We start from the raw sequence: 14,067 nt of genomic DNA on the forward strand, positions 1-14,067 counted from the left end.
ATGAGAGACGATGGACTCTGAAAAACAAACTGAGGGTTCTAGAGGGGAGGGGAGTGGGAGGATGGGTTAGCCTGGTGATGGGTATTAAAGAGGGCACGTTCTGCATGGAGCACTGGGTGTTATGCACAAACAATGAATCATGGAACACTACATCTAAAACTAATGATGTAATGTATGGTGATTAACATAACAATAAAAAATTTTAAAAAAATTATGCACCTGATAGTTTCCAAAATAGGGAAAGCAAGAACAACAGACAGTATCCAGTTCAAAATAATCTTGAATTAAGAAACATCCATATAAAGTGAATTAGCTGGGGGCACCTGGGTGGCTCAGTCAGTTGAGCGTCTGACTCTAGATTTTGACTCAGGTCATGATCTCAGGGTCGTGAGATCAAGCCCCAATGTCGGGCTCTGTGTTCAGTGTGGAGTCTGCTTGAGATTATTCCTCTCCCTCTGCCCCTCCCCGCTGCTCCTGCTCTCTCTCTCTCTCTCTCAATAAATAAATATATAAATAAATAATTAAAATCTTAAAAAAAAAGTGAGTTAGCTGAATTAAGTCTCAAGGACAGAAGGTTCAGTCAGCAGCACTACTTAACATCAAGGCTTGTCAATAATAAATTGAGTATCAGATCTCAAAACCGTTGCTAAGTGTTCAATTTCTCTATCAAGGGAAAGAAACAGAAAGGATAGACAGCTTGGCTTCTGCAATTAAAGAGACAAAAAGCAGGCAACATTATTCCATTAGCCACAACTGCACAAGCAGATCATTATATGCAATTTTAATGCAGAAATAAATATATCAGTGTATGCAGACAACGTAATGATGCAAATTGATAGAAGAGTTATTTGTAGCCTTCAAAAGTTAAAACTCTCTTAAAGGAATGGCTGAAGTCCCATTTCACCAGTATCTTCCTCCCTAACTCCCTCAGCAAGGATCAAAGGATGCTATATTCTACCAATTTATGGCCTAGTCTTTATTTTATTATTTTATCATTATTATTTTTTAAGTAGGCTCCATGCCCAGTGTAGAGCTATAGTCTAGTCTTTAAAAATATGGTATCCACACTTCGTACAGAGGCCTGAAATCATCATTACTCTGATGATGATTAAGGGACTTTGTTTGTTCAGAGTAATGATTTTGAACAAAATCTGGCCTATAGTCTAAGCCAGGTTTAACTGGCTATGAGAAATAAAGAAGGTCTACATGGGGAGGGGGGGAAAAAACGAACCTAAACACCAGACGGTAGCATTTTACTACCAATAAAATGATGGTTTTATGGGCTCAGAGAAAGAACTCACTTTTTCACATTCAAAATGGTAGCATTGAACTTATGAGTAGATTTTGTATAAAATTCTATGACAAATCCATTCAGAGCTAGGGGCTTGGCTTTGTAGTGCTATCTTAACCCTCAATAAATCTGGAACATTTAAAGGCTATTAAATTAACATTTCCCTGATCTGGCACCTGTAGTCAAGTTAATTTGTCAAAAACATTTCTACAGTTTGTCACTGGACACTGTATTTTCTGACAAGTTAAGTTTAAAATAAAATTGACAAAATCTCATTAATTTCCTCTGAATCACCAACCTTGGTTCCATTAAGCTTTTATTATTAGGAACGTCAACTGTCACTCTTTCTTTAACAAGGTCAAGTTTTGATGTGGGTACTTCCAGGATCCTTATTATATTAATAGGAGCTAGTAAAGCAGTGCAGTGTGGTGGTTAAAAGCATTAAGTTGTGTAGTCAGAAAGACCTGGGTTCAATTCTCAGCAATGCCATTTATTGTGTCCTTGGACAATTTTATTTAACCTCTCTGAATCACTATTTCCACACGGAAATAGATTATAAAAGTACCTCCTCATGGAGTTGTTGAAAGGATTCAATGATATACTATGCATATTAAAAGCACTTACCACTGTGTCTAGTCCATACTGAATGCTCAAGAAATGTTGGCTGTTTATTAGGTTTCCTTCCCCCCTCTGCTTTTACATTCACAGACTTAAAAAACAAACACTTTATTGCTGCTCATAGACTTTTAAAATGGCAAGGAATTTTAAGACTTGTCCCCTCTAAAACATTTTCACCAAATGGCTGTCCTACAGCCTCTCCTGAATACCTTTACTGATGAAGTCCTGCCACCTTCAGAAGCGACCCTTTGCTTCAGTCTCTAGGCAAACAGTTTTGATGGCTGAAACATGTTTCCGTCTACTGAGGTACACTCTGCAGATTTTACCCACTGATCTTAGTTCTAGCCCTCAGGACACTGAAACTAATCTACCTCCACTTCCACAGACACCGTTCATATATCTGAGAGCCTCAAACAAAATAACTTTGTTACTAAGTACCATGGAATGAGCCAGACTATAACTATAACACAGCATAGAAAATATCACTTCCATTGGTTTTTCTTAGGCTAGTGATTTTCATAATTTTTCTTTCGACGGCATCTATGGCAAATATAAATCTATAGTCCTGGACCCAAAACAGGAAAGGGGGTTGTTGCTCTCAGGAAAGGTTTTCTCTATTAAAAATAAATCCTCCAAATTTTGATGCACTGTCTGACAGAGTCTTCTTCCACTTTTGAAAAAAATAAAATGCCTACAGCTCTTGGTTTAAACAATCTAACTGTTATCAAGTGAAATTTGAGTAATAGCCTTGAATAATTCTTTTGTTTCAAGATATCAACTTGTTCAAATACAGGTAAGAAATTTTACAAAATGGGAAGGGGGTAGGATGAAGGTAAAAAATGAAAGCCTACCCATAAACTGCATCAGGAATAACAACCAAAGTCTTAAATTCAGAAAGCAGTTCCTGATACTGTCGGTTTTTACCATTGTGGGTTATATCTGCTCAGTAACTCTTTGCAGAGTCTACAGAACTGGTCTGGACCATGGTCCTGCCAGCCTTGAGCTGTGCAACCTTGGGCAAGCCCATAACCTCTCTGAAAGTCAATTTCCTTAGCCATAAAAAACAGAAATGAGAATGGTAGGGTGTATAAAGTAAAAATAAAGCATGTGAACTGCAAACTGTTATACAGATGTCAGTTATTCCTCATTATTATTACCCAAGTTGTTAATCAGACCAGGCAGATCTTTAGATAAATCGTCCCTTCAAATAAACATAAAATTGAGAAGCAGAGGCAACAGGGAAAGGTCTATATCTCAGTCATTAAGAGAGAAAAGCCATTGCACCCTCTTCTCATCTAGCCTGGGGATGGTTACAGCACATACCAGAAGGTGCTCTCACACAAGTACAATCCAGCCATCTTAAAGCATAATGGTATGTAAAGTGTCCACTTTGAATTTTCATAGCCATTGTGGGATTCTTTAGATCATTAATGTTACACAGCACTTTGCATTTAATTATACAAACAATGGCTTCTATAATGATGATAATATCAGGGAAAAGTAATTTGCATGAACTAAGCCCCATCACCTAGGGTAAGTATAGGGACCTCTTCATTATTAAATCATTTATATAATAAAATCAATATGCTTTAAAAGTAAAAATAGGTTTTTTAAAACCATAAAGAAGAGTTACATGTTTTAAACTCTATCAATTACCATAATATAATGAGTCTTTTAAAGATTTAATATCAACTTTTAAAATTAAAACTCAATGGAGAATGTATACTTGGCTCCATTACTAGATGATGTATCTCTAGAAAAGGTTACAGTACAGCTATTATCATTCTCCTAAATTATATGGAAAATTTGGTACAATCCTCCACTACCCCAAGGACAATTTGATTCCTGAGATAATGAAGTATTTTGAGAATATAAAATTGTATAAATATTGAAGGAAATAATTCAGGTGCATATATCCTATTCATTTCTTGTAGGGCTTTAGTTGATTAAATATTACAAATTTTTAAATGTCAATATACACCTTAAAAATTTTATTCTGTATCCTTAATTCTGAACAGTTTTTTTTTTTTTTAAGATTTTATTTATTTATTTGAGAGAGAGAATGAGAGACAGAGAGCACGAGAGGGAGGAGGGTCAGAGGGAGAAGCAGACTCCCTGCCGAGCAGGGAGCCCGATGCGGGACTCGATCCAGGGACTCCAGGATCATGACCTGAGCCGAAGGCAGTCGCTTAACCAACTGAGCCACCCAGGCGCCCTGAACAGTTTTTTTAAAAACCCACAAATTTCTACACAGTAGTATGTTCATGACTAAGTGTTTTATCACTTTAAGATTCAATATTTCTTAATGATATAATTCAAAAATTTTACTGAATCATTATTTAGTAAGTCATAAAAACCTCTTAAAATTAATCTTTCATGCACATCTAGCTTATCCAAAGTTAGAATTTAATTAGATGGCCTTGCCACAAATGGGCTTACTACTTTATTTGCTCAATCAGTATATGTCTCTTCAGTAATTATAATTAATTCAAATCCCTGACGCACCTCCTAGCAAACAATGTAAAAACATCGGACAAAATGGAAATAAATAGCTTTACATTTCTCCAATTACGACATTCACTTTCATCCTCAAAATGCACATGTGAAATAACTGGGATAGGTGTTATTCTATATAGGAAAAGGCCACACAAAGAACCTATACCTCTGGTGACAGAGAAAGATGCTTGTCTGCAGCAGAAAATATATTATGTTTTTGACATTATGCAAATGATACAATGGCAAAGAGCCATTTGAGAAAGTTTGGTTTTAATAGTTTGCAAATACATGTTGAAATACAAACAGCAGCAAGAAAAAGAAGAGCTAAATTATTATTTATCTACATCTTTTTTTTTTTTAAGATTTTATTTATTTATTTGACAGAGAGAGACAGTGAGAGAGGGAACACAAGCAGGGGGAGTGGGAGAGGGAGAAGCAGGCTTCCCGCTGAGCAGGGAGCCCGATGCGGGGCTCGATCCCAGGACCCTGGGATCATGACCTGAGCTGAAGGCAGACGCTTAACGACTGACCCACTCAGGTGACCCAATTATTATTTATCTAGAACAACACTTCCTGTGCGAAAGAATCACTTCTAACTATATACAAAATTTACAATTGAGAAGCAGCCCAAAAAGTCTGTTGGGCCTTTATCCCACATGTCTCTCAGATACAATGAAAGGAAAAGTGGTGGCAGAAAACTTCATTTTTATTCATTCATTCATTCATTCATTTACTTTTGGAGAGAGAGAAGGAGACAGAGAGAGAGAGTGTGAGCAGGGGGAGGGTCAGAGGAGGGAGAGAGAATCTTAGGCAAGCTCCATGCTGAGCGTGGAGCCCGACATGAGGCTCGATCTCACAACCCTGAGACCATGACCTGAGCCAAACTCAAGAGTTGGATGCTTAACTGACTGAGCCACCCAGGCACCCCCCCCCCCCGCCCAGAAAACTTTATTTTTAAAACCAAGAGGACAACAGGATCCACTGGATAAAACTGTTAGCACGAGTATTTTTAAAAATAAAAGCCCTCTGTGAGTCACACTGCTCCCAATTAGGTAATCAGCCTAGCCATACAAAGGAAAGCTAGCCAGCTACAGAGCAGACAGCCTTAGCGGGAGGTGGGACTAGGCATGAAGACCCCATTCCTCTGAACGCAGCCCCTTGTGCTGGCCACCACGGTGCTCTCTGCAAAGGGCAGGTCACAAGTACTGCCTGCCATTTGTTGGACACCTACCAGGGTCCAAGTACTCTTCATACATTATCTCATTTAATGCGCCCAATAGTCCTATGAGGGTTGCTCACTCCCTTTTTAAAGCTGAAGAACGAGAGATTCATGAAGTAGGCTGCTGCAAATCCCTCAACAAGTGGGGAACATCATGCTAACCTAGGTCTGTTCAACTCTAAAACCTTACCCCCTTGCTGAATTTTGTCCCAAAGAACTCTGGGATAGGCCTAGGTTATTTAGGGAAAGTCACAATGACTACTGGTTCATGTTGCAGCCACTGTTTCAGAACTGGGAGTCCTGGACGGTGGATCGGAAACAGCCTTCTGGCTGAGACCCACACGGAAGGTCAGAGCCACTCCTCCTGCGGCCCTGCCTGTCACATGCACATGACGCTCTGCAGAGACCACTGCTACTACAGAGGGACACTAGGGGACCTGCTTCCAGGAGCAGTTACCTCTTGTGTATACAGGCAGAAGGCAGAAACTATTTTGGATTTCCTTGCCTTTGGGCTCATAGAAGGGGCTCCATAAATCCTCACTGACTATGTTTCAGAGGTAAAACACATGGCAACACTAGATCCACAAAGAGAAGGCAGAAACCTCTGCTCCAGGTTTCAAAAAGCAGCGGTCAAGTACCAAGTGAGGAGCCCCGGAGAATCCTTACTCCTGGATTAAAAGTCTCATCAGTAATTGTGAGGTGTATCTATTACTAAATGTGGCTACCCAGGTGGCAGTATCCAAATGTGCTCTGATGATGACAAAGGAGGGAAATAACAATGTGGTCCTTGGAGAGCCGGGCAAGCAGCGTATGACATCAACATGGCATCAAGCTCCAACACAAGCAAAAGGTCTGATGAGACAAAGGTTCATCTCAGTTTGCAATTCTCTGTGGAAATGGGCAGCCCAAGACCTGCTCACTTGCAGAAAATGACAAGGCACTCGGGTACCTGGGTCTCCTGGGTTTCTCCTCAGCCCCCTGGCATTATTTCCCTCGTGTTCATCCTGAGTCTTAGTCTAATCTCCTCTGAGGTCCTAACTAAACCAGACATAGGGAGAGTCGGGATTTTATCTTATTAAAATAGATATGGCTAATTTGTCTTTTCAAATTCATTTTAAATTAAATTGGATTTCCTCGGAAGGCTGCTAGGTCAGTTCCCCTGCTGCGAATGCAGGACAAAGGTTAATTGCACGCCCTTCACCAGCTCTTCTGCTCTCCTGGGCAGGCTCTGATAACCTGCCCCGGAGAGGTGGGGAAGGCTTTGGTTTATTGGGTGATAATGTTGCCATTAAAGCCATTTACCATTATGCCAAGAAACATTTTATTTTTTTTTAACTAAATAACAAGATATGATAGCAATAACAAGAATGAAATGCAATTATGTTACCAACTGATGGTTAGTTATTCTCAAGCACAAAACCCAGAGAATAGGACTTAACCTATTTGCTTCCCTAAAAGGCCCCAATACATGCAAAAGTACATACCCTCCTACAACAAACTGTTTTCTGGTTCCAGTGTAAAATTCCATTAACATTTTCACTTAATTTATCTTATTTAAACTGTCTATGTTCATGAGAATTTAACCCAGTAATTCCCTGTTATACAAAGCATAACAAAGTATGAATATTTAAATACAATGTAAATAAAACACTTTATCAATTATATTTTTGTATTCTAAATTAGTGACTTCACTTAGCATGTCTGCCTTGCACAGCACCACACTATTTTTCAATTAAAGGTCCAGATGTTTCAAAGGCTCCAGTAGGCAACGGCAGTTATGAGAAATGCTTTATCTGCATTGTAATCATCACCACCACATCAGCTCCAGGCTGCATTAACATGCTCATGTTTTATTCGAGCTCCCTTTCTAACAGAGCAGGTAATTATACAACACAGCAGAGAAACACAAGCCTAAGAGCTGGACAATTTCCGTACAAGTATCCACCTGAGCAACACATTTTCATATATAATCTTAAAATCTGGGGGGGGGGGCTGCTTATTAGAAACAGTGACCATTCAGAATAATTTTTTAAAAATAAGAGTGAATCACAGACATACCAAATTCGGCCTCAAATACTCTCAAAGTGCAGGATGCCTTGCACAGACACATTTATGTATACTGAAAACCAATTGGAAGTTTGTGTGTATAAAAACCACTATCATTTGTTACAATCTAAATCATTTCTACTCATTTTTAATGCCAGTGTCATCTCTTAAACAAGTCAATTCTACCTTTATTCTTTCTATCCAAAAATGACAATTCACCTGAGCTGAGACTGAGCAAGTATAGCAATTATCCCTGTACCTATTAGATAAAAAATAATACAAGGGCAGAACAAAATGCAATTCTGACTGCTGCAACAAAAATGCTACTGCATTTATTACTAAATTAAATGACTCCCTTTCCCCAAAATGGAAAAGAATACCCTATAAGAAACACTGTTATGCTTAGTAAACATAGTATAATCTAATGGGAAAATACAGTTCCTCGTTGTTAAGAAAAACTAACAAAATTCACTTTAAGTATAATTTTAAAAATTATTCTACACATTTTTTTTGTATTTTGAAATATTCCAAGAGGAGATTTCCTTGAAGATGCTATTCAAAAGATAAATGCCTTTACAAACATTAAAACCTCTGACGGGTCAAATCCTGGCAGGTAACACTTCAGCATCTGAAAGCAGACAGCTTCCATTCCTTTCTGAAGGAATCTTAGGTGGAACATTTTTAATACATCACCATGTCACTTTTTAATGTGCCCCAATCTATTAACCACATGGCAAACTAACAGGGATTTTTAAAATATGGGTTTTATGGTTTTGTGCTGGTGACTAATTAAATAAATAGCCACTGCTTCACAAATCATCCCTCTAATTAGTCTAAAACAGACACTTTGCATTCACTGGTACTGCTGCCATCTGAAGCTCACAGAAGGGCAGGAGTGGTGCGGCACGGTCGCATCTCTGCACCTTGGAGCCCACTGTGGCAGGCTCCACGGCTGGCATCCCAGCCTGCCACCCAGAGGCAGAGGTGCCATCTCTGCAGGTGCTGTAGTCAGCTGGAATCTGATTCCAGCTGCTCAGAAAAGATGTTCTCCTTAATTATTCTCCCTCACCCTAAAGGAAACGATGGAACAACAAAGGAATAAAAGTGCAACCTCCAGCTGCAAACAGACGAGGTTTCACCAACACAGTTCCTAGACTGAGTAAGAAAGTTGGTTCTGGTTATCTAGTTTAGGAATAAGTATGCAGCTAGGTCAAACAGGCTTTCCTTAGAACTCAAAAATATCATTCTCTTAAACTCAGATATTAAGGAATTACTTCCAAATCTTATTATTTAAAAGACTGAGAAGGTCACTTTTTAAAAAGCTGATAGGAATTCAATCTAACTTGTTTTAAAATAGCATATTTTAAAAAATGGTAATTCCTCTGAAAGCAAATTAAAATTAAAGGTAATTTTTAGTGCCAGAAAAGAAAAAATCAAATGGGAATATCTCAAGAATCCAATTTTCTTCAGGAAATACATTAAGTAGTTTCTTAATCTTGGTATTTAAACTTCATTAGATAGGTTTAGAGAAAGGAAGGAAGGAAGGAAAGGAAGGAAGGAAGAAGAGAGAAAGTGGGTGGGAGAAACAGAAGGAGGGAAGGAGGAATGAACAGAGGGAGGAAAGGAAGACGGAAAAGAAAAGGGGGACAGGCAGGGGGAAAGGGAATGGGCAAGGAAATGGAAAAATTCAGTAGGGATAACACACCCAAGTGTGCTACAGAGTATTCTATAGAAAGGCTGTCCTCATTTCCCCTCTAGGAGACCCTTTCTAAGAATGGGAGGAAATAGGGTATAGTAAAACAACATTTGGCCCCTCAAGCAAGATAGACTAAAGGGTCCTATGCTCTTGCCTAAATCATATAATCCTGTTCAGCCTCAGTTTCCTTCCATACTAGACAGGATTTTAGCCCCTACTCTATATAAATTATATAGGGACATTGAGATGCTGTCGCTAAAGCATCTAGCATATTCCTTACACGGAACAGATGATCAACAAATGGTGGACGTGATGGTGGCCATGAGAAATGGGTTGAAGGCAGACCCTAAGTTACTTATTTTCACCCTACAGCACCTTTGTGAAAGAGCCTACGTAAGTGCAGCCAATACTGCACATGCTATGTTCCAAATACAAAAAAGAGACAAAAGCACAAAATGTACATGAACACAGAACTACCATATATACTCACCGTATTGAACAAAACCCAAATCACCATCAACTAAGACGAAATTTAATCTTTATTGGGCACAGAGATAGGGGAGGGTGTTTCTCAGCCTGTTTATGTAGAAGAAATTGGAGGGAAAATGAATGAGCTTTCTGAGCATGTGGAGAAAAAGGAAGCCTCATGCCCTGTTGGTGGGAGTGCAAGCTGGTGCAGCCACTGTGGGAAACAGCGTGGAGGGTCTTCAAAAAGTTAAAAATAAAACTACCCTACATCCCAGCAATTGCACTACTATTTACCCAAAGAATACAAAAACACTAATTCAAAGGGATATATGTACCCCTATGTTTATAGCAGTGTTATCTACATTATCTACAAAAGCCAAGATATGGAAACAGCCCAAGTGTCCATCAACCGATGAAGGGATAAAGAAGATGTGGCGTGTGTGTGTGTGTTTTAAGTATATGTTAGTTGCCTTCTTATTTTGATAGGAGTAGAATTCATTGCATTCTTGAGAACTTTCACTTGTTTTTCCAGTTCATGTCTACTTGCTGTCTCAGTCACTATAGTATTAGGTGAAACCACGTGGAATTGCCATTTTTGTAGGTTATAAACCATGACTGTCAGCAGTTTCATGTGACTCAACTTAATGTAACAGAAATTATTTGAATGTCTAATATATGCCAGAGTGCCTACTATGCTAATTCATTCATTCTTCCCAGCTTCCCTATAAAATATATATTACTTTCACCGTTTTGGGAAGGAGAAACTGAGGCTCTCAGAGATGAACACACATGCCTGAATTTACACAGCTAGTAAGTAGTGAAGCCAGATTTCAAGCCAGATCTTGTTGAATCCAAAGCTCAACTGTTTTCTTTTTTTTTCAAAGTTTTTATTTTAATTCCAGGTGGTTAACATACAGTGTTATATTAGTTTTAGGTGTACAGTGTAGTGATTCAACACTTCCATACATCACCCGGTGCTCATCTTGACAAGTGCACTCCTTAATCCCCATCACCTATTTCAGTCATTCCCCCCACCCACCTCCCCTCTGGTAACCATCAGTTTGTTCTCTATAGTTAAGAGTCTGTTTCTTGCTTTGTTTCTCTCTCTCTCTCTCTTTTTTCCTTTGTGCTCGTTCATTTTGTTTCTTAAATTCCACATATGAGTAAAATCATATGGTATTTGTCTTTCTCTGACTGACTTATTTGGCTTATCATAATACTCTCTAGCTCCATCTAGTTCATTGCAAATGGCAAGATTTCACTCTTTTTTATTGTTGAATAATATTCCATTGTGTCTGTGTATGTGTTTTAAGTATCAAGCCCAACGCAGGGCTTGAACTCATGACTCATGAGATCAAAACCTGAGCTGAAATCAAGAGTTGGACACTTAACCGATTGAGCCACCCAGGCACCCCATAAAAGGAGTTTTTTAAGACTGGCTCATGATTCCAAAAATATAACAGCTAATATTTATTCAATACTTACAACAGGGCAAATACTATCCCATATATTTGATGTCTATAATACTAGCTTAGGTAATCCCAGAAGAACTCAGTGAAACAGATTCAACTATTCTCCGCATTTTACAGAAGAAATGGAAGCCTAAAGAAATGAAGTAACTTGCTCAATGTCACACAGCTGGTGAAGCCACGATGTCAACCTGGAGCTAACTCCTGAGCCCAAGTTCTTACTCACCACTTAAAATTGCCTCTGAACACTGCAAAGCTGCTTGTTTTGCTTTTAATAAAATTACAGGTGGACAAGGGACTAGAATAGGCATTTCTCCAAAGAAGATACACAAATGGCCAATAAACACATGAAAAGATGCTCAACATCACTACTTAGAAGGAAAATGCAAGTAAAAACTACAATGAGATAGCAATTTACACCCATCAGGATGGCTACTATCAAAAAACCCCAGAAAATTGCAAGTTGGTGAGGATGTGGAGAAATTGGAAACCTTGTGCACTACTGGTGGAAAAGTAAAATGGTATGGAGGTTCCTCAAAAAATTAAAATAGAATTACCAAAGGACCCAGCAATTCCTCTTCTGGGTATATATCCAAAAGAACTGAAAGCAGGGTCTTGAAGAGGTATGTGTACACTCATGTTCCCTGCAGCATTCTTCACAACAGCTAAAACATGAAAACAACCCAGGTGTCCATTGACAGATGAATGGATAAGCAAAATATGGTATATACATATGATGTAATGTTTCTCAGTCTTAAAAAGTAGGGAAATTCTACAATATGCTACAACATGGATGAAACTTGAGGATTATGCTAGGTGAAATAAACCAGTCACAAAAACACAAATACTGTATGATTCCACTTATACGAGATACTTAGAGTAGTCAAAATCACAGAGACAGAAAGTAGAATGGTAGTTGCCAGGGGCTGGGATGAAGGAGGAAAGGAGAGTTATTGTTTAATGGATATAGAGAGTTTCAGTTTTACAAGATGAAAAGAGTTATGGAGACGGATGGTGGTGATGATCATACAGTAGTCGCCCCTTATCAGCAGTTTCACTTTCTACAGTTTCAGTTACCTGTGGTCAACTATGATCCAAAAGCAGATGAATTCTCCTTCTGAAACACTGTCAGAAAGTAGCCTAATGCTACATCACAATGCCTATGTCACTCACCTCACTTCATCTCATCACGTAGGCTTCACATCATCACAAGAAGGGTAAGTACAATAAGATATTTTGAAAGAGAGACCATATTCACGTAACATTTTTCTTTTTTTTAGTTTTACAACTCATTTAATGGCAACTGGTAATCATCAAATTATTATTTTCGTGGGTTTTTTTTAATTTTTTAAAGATTTTATTTATTTATTTGACAGAGAGAGAGAGAGAGACAGTGAGAGAGGGAACACAAGCAGGGCGAGTGGGGGAGGGAGAAGTAGGCTCCCCGCTGGGTAGGGAGCCTGACGCGGGGCTCAATCCCAGGACCCTGGGATCATGATCTGAGCCGAAGGCAGACGCTTAACGACTGAGCCACCCAGGTGCCCCCAAATTATTATTTTCAAAAGTTATTACACTAGCTGTGCTGTCATTTCTCCAGGATGACCAGATACCTAGAGTCACAGACATTTCCCACATATGATGCGCCATATAAATTAGACTTGGTTTATCACCAGCATTGATAAAATCAGACCTAGGGAAAGAACTAGGTCTGAGGACACATGCATGGTCTTAATAGAGCAAATGTTTAGCCTGCCCTGATTATTACAAAATCAGAACAGTGAGAATATTCATGAACTTACAGTATATTGTTATAGTTGTTCTATTTTATTATTAATCTCTTACTGTGCCTAATTTATAAATTAAACTTTATCGTAGATATGCACATATAGAAAAAAAATTATACATATAGGGTTCAATACTATACGCAGTTTTAGGTATCCACTGGGGGTCTTGGAACAGATGTCCTGTGGATAAGGGGGGACTACTGTATGACATTATAAATGCATTTAATATCACTGAACTGTACATTTCAAACTGGTTAAGATGGTAAAACAAAAAACAAAACCACAACTTAAAAAAAAAAAACAAATACTGTATGGCGACAAGAAGCAAATTATTTACAAATCACTTTCTGGGCCTTCCAAAGGATGGACATATCAGAAGGGAAGCAAGCCCCAGCTGTGAGAGTATTTCATAGCAGTCCCTGCAGTGACTAGGAAGATGATACATTAAAAAGCTCCACTGTAACCATGGCATTCTAGGAAACCACTTCTCCCATATCACAGTGTTATTTAAAAAGAAAAAAAATGCAGACACGCTTCGAAGTTTCCAGGAAAAGTCCTAAAGTTTTAATCGAACAGCTGCTGTGTTCCCATTATGTTATAGTCAAGCCTTTTCACTCTGTGACAAAGGCAGCAGAGCTTTTCGTTTATTTGTTCATTTATCTACTTATGTTTATGTCTTACTTCCTGAATCCTTTCATGTAAACAGTGAACAAGTCATCACAGAAAGGGAAATGGCACTGACAGTGGATGCTATGAATCCACTCCTTTTAAAAAAAGAATTCAAGTCAAGGAAATCCCCAAACGCCACGCTTTCAAAGCCAGGATTGTAAAAGCAATCACATTTGCATTTAAGGCTTCCTGGAGCCGCCTCTGTGGCACCAAAATGCACCAAAGATAAGGAAGATGTTTGTGCTAAGTTGGGAAAGTGGAAACATCAGCATTTCTGCCTTCAGCCCATTATTTCTGCTCGCCAGACAGCA

At 38.7% G+C, this 14,067-nt stretch overlaps 1 protein-coding gene and 1 non-coding gene across 7 annotated transcripts in view; both read right to left on the reverse strand.

Annotated features, from left to right (window-relative positions):
• MAPKAP1 (MAPK associated protein 1) overlaps window positions 1-14,067 on the reverse strand; it is a 236,432-nt gene that overhangs the window by 140,387 nt on the left and 81,978 nt on the right. The window lies entirely within an intron of this gene.
• Window positions 12,965-13,096, reverse strand: LOC115936898 (small nucleolar RNA SNORA72). The gene has a single exon (XR_004072277.1). It is a non-coding gene; the product is annotated as a small nucleolar RNA SNORA72 (small nucleolar RNA).

The sequence above is a fragment of the Leptonychotes weddellii genome, chromosome 14, assembly GCF_054177405.1.
Source record: "Leptonychotes weddellii isolate Sample4059 chromosome 14, ASM5417740v2, whole genome shotgun sequence".
NCBI lineage: Eukaryota > Metazoa > Chordata > Mammalia > Carnivora > Phocidae > Leptonychotes > Leptonychotes weddellii.